At 42.8% G+C, this 13038-nt stretch overlaps 1 long non-coding RNA gene across 1 annotated transcript in view; it reads left to right on the top strand.

The window, feature by feature from the left end:
* The first annotated feature begins 10413 nt into the window (after nucleotides 1–10413).
* The window catches only part of LOC104909718, a 13537-nt gene continuing 10912 nt past the window's right edge, over nucleotides 10414–13038 (top strand). Inside the window, exon 1 of the long non-coding RNA XR_002112095.1 lies at nucleotides 10414–10664. This is a non-coding gene — a long non-coding RNA (uncharacterized LOC104909718). The remainder of the gene's footprint in view (nucleotides 10665–13038) is intronic.

Here is a 13038-nt window from a genome sequence, read left to right on the forward strand (position 1 = left end):
TATTCTACTTCCAACCTTGATCTTTACCCTTTACTGCAATTATTCCTGGTGGGTTTTACTCCTATAGTTTGTGCAGGGATCATCTGGGGAACACAGAGGATAGAGAGGATCTTAACTTTCTCTATTCTTGGAAGATATGACCAAGAAAGCAAAATATCTGTCTTCTTGTGCACTTTGATCTTTTGGACACTGTGAGCATTCGAAGAGTCTTTAGCACTTTTCTCTGGCAATATGTGTTGAAATTGAATTACTTGGCTGTACTTCACTGAAGTGAATTTGCTGTATTAAGGCAGCCTTAACATAAACATGCAGCTCCAGGGGGAAAAAGCATGCGGGCCATATGAACAGTGCACCTGTTGCGTGGAAACTGGAAGAGGATACAGGTCTAGTTCTGAACAAAGAGCTGTACTTGAACTCTTGGTGAAGTGCTGTAACACAAGGATTAATTGATTCTGCATAGGATTTGCCATCACCAGCATCTTCCACAGATGCTAAACAGGTACTGAATAAATGCATGCAATGATTCTGTGCTTTAAAAGATGTTGAGATTTTGAGGAGCCAGAAAGTAGTTGAAGTACTTGGAAGTCTAAAAAAAACAGGACAAAGAAATTTGTCCTGTTAAATGTTCAGCTACTAAGAAGACTGACAAGTCTTGCATCACTCCAAAAGTAATGTATCCTTTTTATTTCCATAGAAACTATAACATGTACAAAGAGCACAATAGACACTGACAGAGCAAATTCTTAGCTACAAAACACTATTTTTCAATGCAGTTATTGCTAGTAGCTATGCATTTTTACCAGTGATGACCAAGAGCCTGAATACCATGCTCGTAAATATCTGCCCCAGTGGTGATGATCCACAGTCACTGTCTACACTGCTGAAATGCACCATAAACATTCAGCAAATATCAATGAATATCACTAGGTGCAATTTTTTACTCATGGAAGAATTCAGCAGCACATTTTTTGTTTATATGTACTTCCATATCAGACACCATTCTGTCAGACTGTCCCTCTGCTGCCATATGTCACATTGCAACAACATGTAATGCAGTACTGGTGGGAAGGTTCAACCTCTACTGTCACACCACCAACATTCACCTCTGATGTCATGGGTTGACATTATAAAATAGAAGGCATTAATTTCAGAGCAGCATTTGTATTTCAATTTGGAGAGAAAATGAGGAATATATAATCATTTATTGGAGAAAAGCATAATGAGGAGGAAAGCCTGGAAGATTAAGGAAAGGAACTTTGTGAGTAGATGGACTGATTTGGTAGTGAGAGCGAGGAGTACTGAGCCTGCTACTGTGTGGATAAATGGTATCCTCACTTGTTGGTATCCTCAAGTTGAAATTGGATGCTTTTATAAGTAAGTTCTTCTTCAGCTCAATTGAGATCGTTGTATAGTAACTGTTGAGTCAGGGCCTGAACCACTGATTGAGCACCTGGGGAAAGGACCCAGTCAGCCCTGGGAGCACAGGTGAAGGCAATTCAACTGTGTGACCAGAAGGAGAGGTGCCTGGCTGCACCTCTCTTAGACCTCATTTAAGGGCTGACTGCCACTAGGAAACAGGAGATCTCTCCTTTGTGGAGTATTTCCTGTGAGCCTATCTCTTCAGAGAAGGGTGAGCATTTTTCCTTTTCCATTGTAACACTGTTCAATCTGTGCTAGTCTCTTTGCTGTTATGCTCCTGTATTGCCCTTCTACCATGATTGTAACAATGGTGAAAGGCCTTAAAACTCTAGACATTTGCTTCAAATATTTTCCAGAATTGTGTTACTTCTCTTCCTTTTTCTTGATGATAACAGGTGCAGGTGTAATTAATGCTGCCATTAAAAGCTAAAGTCAGATTGAAGCAAAGAAAATGTGCTTAGAGAGCACCTAGTGTTGCAGAATTTGTTTTTGTCACCGGTGAACTCTAACATCAGTATAAATACAGAGTGTTTATGAAGTTCTGATGTTGCTAGTTATAACCTTACCTAGTGTTGGTGGGATTTTTTTTTTTTCTGCTTTATCTTTTTGGTATAGTGATCAAATTTGCTGAGCTATTAACTTATGCTTCTTACAGGCTTTTTTTGTCTTCCAACAGAAACTGAAACTTTCTCTTTAAAATGCAGGAAACCAAGCTTTTAAAATATGTATTTAAGACTGAAAGTAACTTTAGAGGTGTAGATAACAGATTTTATTTGGTAGTACCTGGAAAACCTTCTGTGGGTGGAGTGTGATGATGTACTGCCTTAGCAATGGAAATGCAAAGGATCCCACATCTTCTGGTTTGACTGCCATGCTAAACTAGAAGAGGAGTTGGACCTAGCCTGTACTAGAGTGAGCCCTTGAGCAGTTTCTTGCCTTGTTCTTGCAACTAAGGATCTTCAATGAACTGCATGTCTTCTCTTGTGTCTCTCTAGCCTTAAATCCAAGCCTACTCAAACAGTAGTTACTAGATAAGTTTTAGCATACATTGCCTCCAGTACTGTCATGGTGCATTTCTTTATAACCTGCATCAATATTCCCTATTCCTTTAAGTTTAGTAGCTTATTTCTCCTAAGGACCTTTTACTATTCAGTGAAAGTGGGAAATGTGTGATCTGATGCTATTTCTGCTATGGAGGCTGTGCTGCCTGTGCCAATCAGTCTGAAAACCTGGAAAGGCTGCTATAAATTGAAGTGTCTTCTGAATTATAGTCTCACATTAATGAAACATATTCACTTTCTCCCTTATTTCTTTATGTCACTTTCCCAAGTAAGTCTTCATTGTGTAAATGCAACTCAACCACATTACAGTAAGGAAAGAACAATGGTCCTGGAGCTGTTTGAGTGATTTCTTGTACATTCTGGGGAAAAAGAAGATTATTGAGGCTTGTAGATTTTTCTTCCCCTAATATCTGGGAGACACTCTAGTACCAGCTGCATGAGGCCAAAAAAATGGTCCTGCTTGGAAACCTGAGGTGTAGCAGAATATAAAAACCAAAAATCAAGAAATACAAAAGACAAGAAATAACTGTGGCAGGTGCACAAACTTGCCAAATGTAGACTGTCTTTGTACCCTTTGGAGAAAAGCTGTTTATTCCTCCTGAGCTTAACACTTTGAAAGAAGATGAATGTCCTCCCACCGTACACCACTGAACTTAGTGCTGGATCCAGGCAGCAGCTCAGCAGAGTGCTGAGTGCAAATGCTTGGGGAGTAATGCAGATAGAAGTACACTCGCGTAATAAAATCCTAGCTAATCTGCTCAACTCTGAATGCAATGCTTGGCGTGCTAATAAGGCACTGGAAAGCTGTATCACCCTCTTCCACTCTGCAGTAACTGTGGTGCGTGTAGTCTCTGCTGTCCCAACCAGTAAGGAATATTACAGCTTTTCAGCCTTGATATTAGGAAAAAAAGTAGGTCCTTCATCCGTGAGGGACAAGAGTTTGTTGCCAACTCAAGTACAACAATAAACAGCTCGGGTGCTTTGATATGTGAACCTAAAAACCATGTCTCTTGAACCCAGATTTAGCTGTACCTATGTTATTATCAACTAACAGCTTCTGGGTTTTGAGAGGAAATGAAGATGTTTAATGTTCTTTTGTCTAGACTTGTCCAATTCTTGCCTCCTACGCTCCAACTGTCCTTTTGATACAGCTTTCTCAGTCATCAGAAAGGCTTTAATGTATTACTTTGGAGAATTTTTTCTGGTACTGGGTTAGACTTAAGCACCGAATGGTCATATGTTGGAAAAAGACTATGCTAATTATAACTATAATCAGTAAGAGTCTCCTCTTTATCCAATGTGTTTCTGTTTCCATATCAACAGTGTACCTCAGTAATGCATGTTGTATAACATCCTTGGGATTTTAATGGTCTACCTCAAATGCCTGCTTTTTTTTTTTTTTTTCTTTGTTCTCCCATGTGCCTTGGTCAAGTGCTACCACTTAGCACACTGTATTGATTATTATTTTTTGTCTATGTAGCTGCACATTGAGCTCACCGCTTAATCCAAAGCTAGATTTTCTATCCTTGTTACAAGGACAAAGTGTTTAAAAATATGTCAGCTTATGAAATATAAGCAAGAGTTTTAATGCTAGGGTTGAGTGAAGTGATAATTGTCTATCATTTTTCCCTCTGGTTACCTCTATAATCTGAAAATCTGAGTGCTTTCTGAAATTAGTATGACTTTTTCAGCCTGATCTTGTTAGATGCTTCCTTCTTTTAATACTTTATTTCTTATAGCTTTTATTTTTGGGCTACAGTTGGTTCTGATCTAAATGTTTTCCCTCCCTCAGAATGCTTTCTGTTGTTCTCGTGCCTTTTGCAGCAGAAATTCAAGTGTTTCAAAATTCTAACGCCTCTGTAGCAACAGCAAAGTTAACTAGAGAAGGACTCGAGAGGTCAAATAAGCCAGACAATCCTATGCTTTTCCTGTGTTTTCTTTGATTAAGAAAGCTAGGCTATCATGCCCAGCAAGTGCTGTGAGTTTCAAGTCTTTTCTTTTCTATAAAACCAAAATCTTCCATAGGAGTATGGGTTTATTTATTTAGTCAGGAAACATCTGAAAAAACTGTGAGTTGGTTCAGAATCTAAGATTAGGCTCGTGTATGAGGCTGGCTTTTAGGAAAAAAAAATAATATTAAGAGGCCAGAACCTTTCTATCTGACCACTGACTCTTGCTAATTACAGACTGAAGAGCAGCTGTCAATTAGGCATCTGGGCTGGGAGCCCAGATCACATAGCAGGTACAACACAGGAATATGATCAACTTCCACTTCTTGGGAAGTTTATTCCCTGTTTGAACCTTACCCATTTCAAATGCTCAAAAAACCACGAGTTAAGTAAGTTAGGCACTCTGAGATACTGAGTCTTTTATAATGTATGTTGACGTCATTGTTTCTTGAGATGCTTTCTCAGGGGCCACTTGTAAATCTTTTGGTCTGCTGATGAAGGCCTGAAGCTTTCTTTTAAACAAGGACCGAGACTTCCCTGTTGCCAGCAATTTCAGGAGCAGGAATTCTAGTAAGGATGTTGTGCTTGTGATAAAAATATTCAGGTCAGGAGCATCAAGAAAGCACATCTATAGTTAATGGTGCCCTTCTTGGTGCACTCCACATAGCCCGTGGAAGTTCCCCCTGCACTGGTAGGACTCCAAGTCTGCATGAGCATGAAAACTCATGCGGTAGGCATGCTAGATAATATGGGAATATGCTGGTATTAGGTGAGTTTAGAGTTGATATAGTTTACCCTCTACTCAGTTAAATGCAAGCTACTGATTTAATTCACTAGGTAGTATCTGGTCTTTGAGTTTGATTAGTGATTGATGGCATTCATATTTCACTTCTGTGCATTGCTGGACTCCATTGGAACTTTGGTGGACAAAATGGTTCTTGGGTGGATGCTGGAAACAAGCAGCTCTTTTTTTTTTTAATATAAATTATTGAAGGTAGAAGCAACCTGATTTGAACAATGTGTTTAGATCGAAAGTGTGTTGCAGTGGAGCTTAGCTAATGCCCCAACCAATTATACTTCTAAATTTTGCCCTTTGAGAGGAAAAAGCTGTCAAATGCTGGCCTGCCGGTTTTTAAGAGTCATTGCAAGCAAACAACTCTCATAGATCAGTGCTAGCTGACAGTCAGAATCTTGGCAGGAGATTTCAGAGCCACAAAAAAGCGTTTGGGAGATGGATCCACACATCTGTAGGCCAAGGGAGTAAACTAAGATGACAACACTTCATGGTAACCTTTTTCTGCAAGTGGCAGGTGTGTGCATAGTTCAGTTAGCCATGTGTTTTTCCATACATGCATGCTTTTCCTTTTACTCATGCAAAATCCTTCTCTCTCTGCTTTAAGGAATGCCACAGTTAGACAAGGAAAAATAATCACAGTTGTTCATAGTTTGAGTCTGTGTGTTGCAGAAGGATGAGATAAGCAACCAGGGGTTGCCTTCTGTTCAGAGCTTTGATTATGGATTATCTTACAGAACATGTGTGTGACTGCCCTGAGAGCAGTTTGAAATGAGCAGTGCCTTGTTTTCCTGCTGATTGGAATTCCCTCTCAAAGAGCATTGAAAGGGCTCCAAGGGCCCAGATGAAAAATACGGAGCCTCATGCACTGTCTGCAGCATTGCCAGCGGGTCCCAGGCATGGTGCTGCCTCTTGCAGGGCTGTGCCATTGGTGCTTGGTCAGCAGCCGTGTCAAGATGAGGCACCTCCTGCTGAGGAGGTCATCATGGTGGAAGGAATGAAGATTTTTTTTGTGCTGCACAGGCTGTTGCCTAGAGGGAACTGTGAGCATTACCCATCATGCACTCTCCTGCATCCAATATTAGGCCGTTATCTAAACAGATTGTGGTGATTCCTGATTCCTCTCTGGAGAGGAAAAGAGAAGCCTTGAGCTCAACCCCCAGCACCCTTCACAGCTCAGGCAGCAAGGCTTGTCAGGACAGCAGTTTCCTGCACACAATTCTGGAAGTATATCTAACAGTATATCAGCATTCTTCATCCCTTTTTGTGTTTTCCTAAAGGAGTAGTTTTGGTCCTTTCAGCAGCTGGCATGTCAAACATATCCAGGAGGAGACTGCAGGAAGCTGGCAGCACCTGGCAGAGAGAAAGCAGAGCTGGAGGGATACTGCTGCTGGCTCAGTGGCTTTCCAACACCTCCCACTGGGCTGGGCCAGCCTTCTGGCAGCAGGACCCACCTGAGCCTCGTGCATCCCAGCATGGACAGCATGCTGACTCCTCCTGATTCTGAGGGTTGGTGCTCTCACTGCTCAAGGTGTGCACCTGAGTGGCTGCTGAGGTGCCTTGCTAGTGCCTCTGTTGCTCTCTTCCTCTCCTCTTTCACCTCTTGGTTGTTTACTGATGTATGTCATAAATAGTCTGATAATTTTCTTAAAATACCTTTGAAAAATGAAAATTGATGTGAACTATATAGTGTGAAATCACCAGTTAGGAATAGCTATGGCAGGTGAAGCAAATGGAACCCTGCTGTGTGACCATTGTTGTTTGGTTAGAGTTCAAAGGCTTAGATGAGATTAAGGTATTGATGATTAATAATGGGAAAATAATCTTTATTTGTCCAGAGAATTATAAGTAGCACAGAGAAATGCTATATGAGCAAATGCAAGCTGCCTGCAGTCTAAACAGTGCAGCCTAACTAAGGATTTCCTCATACATGTACCATTTGTTCTCCTGCACTGTCATTAAGGTCAATGTTAACTACTCATTTGAAGGGCTTTGATTGCCTGGTGTTCCTGCGTGGACAATTTAAAAATAATTTAATTTTTAAAAGAAATCTGTAACTCTATCTTCACAATGTTTTGCATCCAGAGCACAGCGAGGGTGAGGCTCCCAAATTCACTCACTGCCTGTTGATAATGACATCATGAATGAACAGTGGGAATCAGTTTTGGCAGTGGCTGTGACTGCCAAGTGCCATGGAAAGTTAATAAATACTAATAATTTAAAAAAGACAGGTTTCATGGTTACATAAACTACTGTTTTCTGAAGGGACATCTGATTTTTTTTTTTTTTTATAGCAGGCTTTTCAGCAGAGCTGCCACCAGGGCTTGGTAGGTGTTGATCTTCTGTGTGAGTGGGTAATAATGCGTGTGTAGGAAAGAAGTGAGGTGTGAGTGCTATGAGGCGTTTCTGGGCTTTGCTGGGAGGTGCAAAGCACTGCAGGGTGTCCTGACCTAGCCAGGAGGAAGGAGATGTCTGAGCGTGTGCTCCTCTGTGAGGTTTCCAGCCCAGTGGGCAGCCTGAAAGGAGCTGGGCAATTCAAATGCACAGTGCAAACGCTGCACCTGCTCTGGGAAGGAAGTAGTATGTGCAGGGTTTCTTGTGTGCTTATTCTGTTTTTAGTCTTGTTTACTGCTCTTTTTTAAAGCTGGATACGTTAGGGTGCTTTGGCGCATGTTCATTCAGATGTTGCCAAGGCTTGGTCCAGCTTGCGAGACAGACCAGCCAAAGCCCTCCTACAAGTGGACTTCGCTGAATGAAGGAAATCACTGCTGGCAGAGGGATCACACCAGCTCTGCAGACTAAGCTTTCAGCTTGCTGCTGAGCTCATAGGTCCAGGTGTGGCTTTGCAGAGCACCTTCTGTGCCTCGAGTCCCTCTTGGCTATACATGGAGCTGACTTTGTGCTGAGGGTGCTGCCAGAATCAATGGGTTGAGAGCGCCATGGTGGCACCTTGCTGTCTTATGTTGTGGGCAGTGAATGGGCCACATAACATTCTCAGCCTCAAAACAGTGCCAATATTTTAACATGCAGAAAAAAACCAGCCCTGAGGTCTGGTGCACAGAGGCAGGAAAAGTTATTTTTAACAGTATGGGAAGGGCTGTACTTACAAGGCTAATGCTACCTACAGTACATGCCTTACATTTTGCTTGGCAGAAGTAGAGCGTTCTCGGGTTACAGAGCTGGAGGGGAATAGCAAATGTGTGTGCTAATAATTGCTGTGTTACTATTTTTAAAATTCTGCCTGCATTGTTTGTATCATTGTTACCCAGCAGTGCCTCCCCAGACCAGGTTACCTGAGGCAATGCTGGGTTTCCATTTAGGAGTCTGTATTATTTTTCTGTATTTTGCTTGCTTCTTCCCCCTCCCCCTTCTTTCCTTGTATCTAAGTACAAGTATGCTTTTGTACTTAAAATAATAATAAAAAATAATCCTATGGGCGGGAAACTTATTTTGGCAAAGCTTTTGTTGTCTGACTCAGATATTCCACGTTGTACTTGCAAAGGCATGGGATACCCTCCCTCAGCTGTGGGTGCACAAAATAGCTTCCGTAGCTCTCAGCTTGATGGCTTGGTACCTTCCTCATCTGCTTCCATGTGCCAGCCCCACTGGGTGGGCTGGTAGGTGATGTAATGTCAGGTACTCAGCTCCCCTTTGCAAGCCTGCTCTGATCCCCCACAGGCATTTGCTCTCTCCTACTGCTATCTCCTGAGTGAGGGCCCTTGTGATGCACGCCAGCAAATGTGAGTATGCCTGTGCAAGGAGAGTTGCTGAAGAGGCAAACATAGCCATTACTTGCAGTAAAAGCTGAAACATTGGTGAGAATTCCTCTAAATGAGAAGGAATGGCCCTTTAAGTCATGACTGGTGCAGAGGTGGTACGACCACCTGCCCGCCACTGTGGTGAGGAGCAGGCCACCCTCTGTGCAGAGTGAAAAATGTTGGGAGGGAGCAAAGCAGCCCACTGTCTGTATTGTGGGTGCTTGTCTGAGAGCAGGAGGTGGAAGAGAGGAGGAAGGCTGTCCTCAGGTACTGCCTCAGGAGTCAACTCCTATCACCTCCATGTGCCTGTGCAGAAGCAGGATAGCAAGGTTAAACAATACATTGCTGTAGGCTTTATTTTTATTTCAGGGCTTTTAAATTATTAATGCACAGCACAGCAGTGACCACACTTGCTGTTAAGCAGTACCTTGCAAGCTCATTTAAAATATTTAGTACTTACTAGCAGAGCAAAGCAAACAAACACGAGTAACTAAAAAGTTGAGTATGCACTTAATTTTTAAACGGTTAAAAACAAATCAGTGATCCACACCATGACAGAAGCCCATCTGGCTGCTCTGGGCACTGTGCAGGGCTCCAGGCTGGCTCCTGTCTGGTGCTGCTGGTTCAACAATGCTGTGGGCCTGGGGCTGCCATCTCTGCCAGCCACTGTGGAGCTGGATACTTCCCCCCTCCTTCCTTTATAGATTCATTATGGGCAGATCTCACTGTGGGATGTACTTGCAGGTTGGAGCCAGCTCTCTGACAGCTTCTTGTTCCTTCTGTGTGAGTGGATGTTGCCAAAGAGAGCAGATAGCAAACGTGCTCCCTCCATGGCAAAGAAAGCTGAAAACATCCCCATTGCTGAAACAAGATGTGTGTCAGCAAGAGGTGGGCCCAGCCAGAAGAGGGGCCTCTGAGAGTAGGAATGAGGATGAGAACTGACTACCTATGAAAAGGAGAAGCAAGGAAGCAGCATGTATATGAGGAAGAGAAGGAGAAGGATAAGCTTGGGAGACAGGGAACAGCTTAAGGTCAGGTGAGGAAAAGTGGAACAGAATACAGACAATATTAGATGTCATAAAAATCCAAATAAAAGAACTCAGCAGGAGCTGGAAAGCATAAAATGAGTTGTAACTAGGGAGAGAAGAAGATTAAAACCATGGAAATAAAGTAAAAAATGGCTAAGGCTGCATATTAGGAAGAATGGAAGGTTATACATTATACAGAGAAAGTTCGGGTATTTACTAGGATACATCAATGCTATATTTATTTGGGTAACACAAATGCGTGTTAGGGTTGCTTAAAAGGATTGCATAGATCTGGCCAGAGCACAGTGCATGGCTGCAACATGTGACAATAAATAATTATAGGTGGGAAGGGTAGAGTTACCAATGATTAGAATTTCCTGACCCTGCTCATTATAAGATGCTGGTTTCAGTTACTTATAGCTGAGAAACTATGATGGGCTGTAATTTTCCATACCAGCTGTCTGCCTCAGGCTGACTCTGACAAACAGCATTTCAAGAAAACTGGGAGCTTGCAGAAGATGGAAGCAGGGACATGTGATAGAAGAAGGACTTAAAGGCATTGCTTGCATGCTTAAGGACAAAATTTGGAAGACAAAAGCCCAGCTGGAGCAAAGACCTGAGGCAGACTTTAAGGGCAGCGAGAACGAATCCTGCAGGTATGCTGGCTTCTGAAAAAAAAATTCAGGGTAAATATGGATCAACTCAGAAGTGAGGGAGGCCATCTAGCCACAGATAACACAGAACAGGCTGAGGTGCACAAAAACTAGAAGAGTCATAAAGGTGATGGACCTGGACCCCTCTTGTTAGTGCTGGCCTGTATGTCAAGGGGCAATGGTCCCAGACTGCACCATGGGATGCTCGGTGGGACCTGAGGAAGAGGAGAGGAATGCAGCACAGGACAAGTGCCAGAAGAGCACTGGAGGTTTCTGAGACTGAGGCAAAGACGTGGCTGCCCTGAGATGGCTTTGCTGGGGACCCTGCTGTGCTAGGAGGGCAGCTCCTTTCCTGCTGGCAGCTCTTTGTCTCTGCAGCGCTGCAGTGGGAAGTATTACTGTGACTGTGCTGAAAAAAGGTCCAGTGACTTTTTGAAATTGCTTTTTGAAGCGACTTTTTGATTTGAGAAGCTTTAGTGCTTCTGTATTTTAGCTTTGAGAGGTGAAGGAGTGTAAGTACTGGATCATGAGCAGAGGACCCAAAGCACTATCCATCAAAGCAGCCTTTACTCCATAGTACACAGTGAGAACCCAAGGATTTTTCTTCTAATGTTCCGCCTCAGTCAGAAGGCACATGTGAAAGCCTCGGGCAAAATGTCCCATCTTTCCTGGTGCTGCAGGTGATGAAAGAACCAAACCAGGTTCAGCTCTTGGTTGTGCTTCTTTTTGGAGTGGCAGCAGTCAGCTGCACATCTGAACTCCAGCAGAGTTTGCACATATTTTTCCCCGTTTGACATCTGAATGTTTCTGATGTGCCCAGAGATGTGATAGGAGTGACAGCCTTAAAACACTGGAGGAAATGACTAATTCTTCAGAGCACGGATTAAATTGTGCTCAATAAAGAAAAGCAAAATAGTGAATAACTGCAAGTGAAAACCAGTTCCTCCATTCAGTAAACAAAGAGGGGAGGAAAAAAAATATGTGGGCCATGGGCACATCACAAAAACCATACAGTAAATGAGACCAACTGCCAGAAGTGATTTACGTGTATTTTTCCCCAGTATTTGCTCCCCTGTTTCCATGCTGTGCTCAGTGTGAGGCAAGCAGGAAGGGACTGTGCTGCTCTTTTCAGAACAGTCTCTCTTTTGCCCCTGGCACCAGGAGAGCATCTTGCCAACACTGTACTGGTATATTTGTAGCCCATCTTTAAATTTAGCAGGCAGCTGGTATGTAAGGAATGGGTGCAGGCGCACACTGTATCTTTGTGTGTTTTCTTTGTGGGGCAGCAATGTTGGTGATGCACTTACTGAAATTCAGAGATGTGGTCCTGAATGCAGTGCGAGTAATGCTGAGCCCAGCAGAACAAGCTCCAGACTTGGAGCCTAACACAGGGTAGGGGATACAGACTTGATACCTCCCAGAGTGTCACTTGTGTCTACCCCACAGGAAGGAAAATCCTTATTTGGGTTTAAAGTCAGGAACTGCTGTAGGAGAAATCGTGGAGTTCTCACAGTACAGCAAGATCCCCAGGGGAGTTCGATCTGTGCAGTTCAGCAGAACTATACCTGACCTGAAATAGGTGGTCAGTTTTGAGCTGACAAAATGTGGTGATATCCTCCTTACTAATTTGAAGGCTATGTGAGGACAGGCAGAAAGACCTCACAAGACTGAGAGAGAGCAAAAAAATGACAAATGAAATGCAGTGTGATTGATGTTAAGCGATGCTCGTAAGAAGCAAAACAACTCCAAATCCACATATAAAATAATAACCCAGAGAATAGAAGAGGGATCTGAGAGGGCTGGACACTATATTTCAGGAGCTTGATTTAGGGTTGTAATGAGTTCCTGAAAACATCGGTAGTGGCTGGTACTGTGATAGTCTGAAAAGCATACCCAGAATGAGGAGTTATTAATGTACTCGAGAAGGAAATGAACTGAATGCTCTTGTATACATTTATCTTCTTGAATTATCTGTGCAGTTCTGATCCTTTTGCCTCTAACAAGTTGTGGTAGATCTGGAGGAGGTTTAGAAAATGGATAGCAAAGATGATTCAAGGTGTGCTAAGCCTTCTACAGGTGAGAAGGTGATAACAGAAGAAAATAGGGGTATAAAGGTAGATAAGACATAAGCTTACAAAATTGTGAAGAAAGTAGATAGGATCAGAACTCAACTAATACGAGAACTGAGGCATCAGATGATGGTAATCAATGCAGGTTCAGACCAAAGGAAATGAGGTTCCCTGCACTGCAGGTAGCTGACCTGAAGTCTATCACAGGATGTTGTGGGTGCCGAAAGCTCAATAGAGAATGAAGCTCGATGGAGAGAGACTTCCTCATTCATAAAAAACCAAAACCAACCAACCAACAAACAAACAAA

This window comes from Meleagris gallopavo, chromosome 2, assembly GCF_000146605.3.
Source record: "Meleagris gallopavo isolate NT-WF06-2002-E0010 breed Aviagen turkey brand Nicholas breeding stock chromosome 2, Turkey_5.1, whole genome shotgun sequence".
Taxonomy (NCBI): Eukaryota; Metazoa; Chordata; class Aves; order Galliformes; family Phasianidae; genus Meleagris; species Meleagris gallopavo.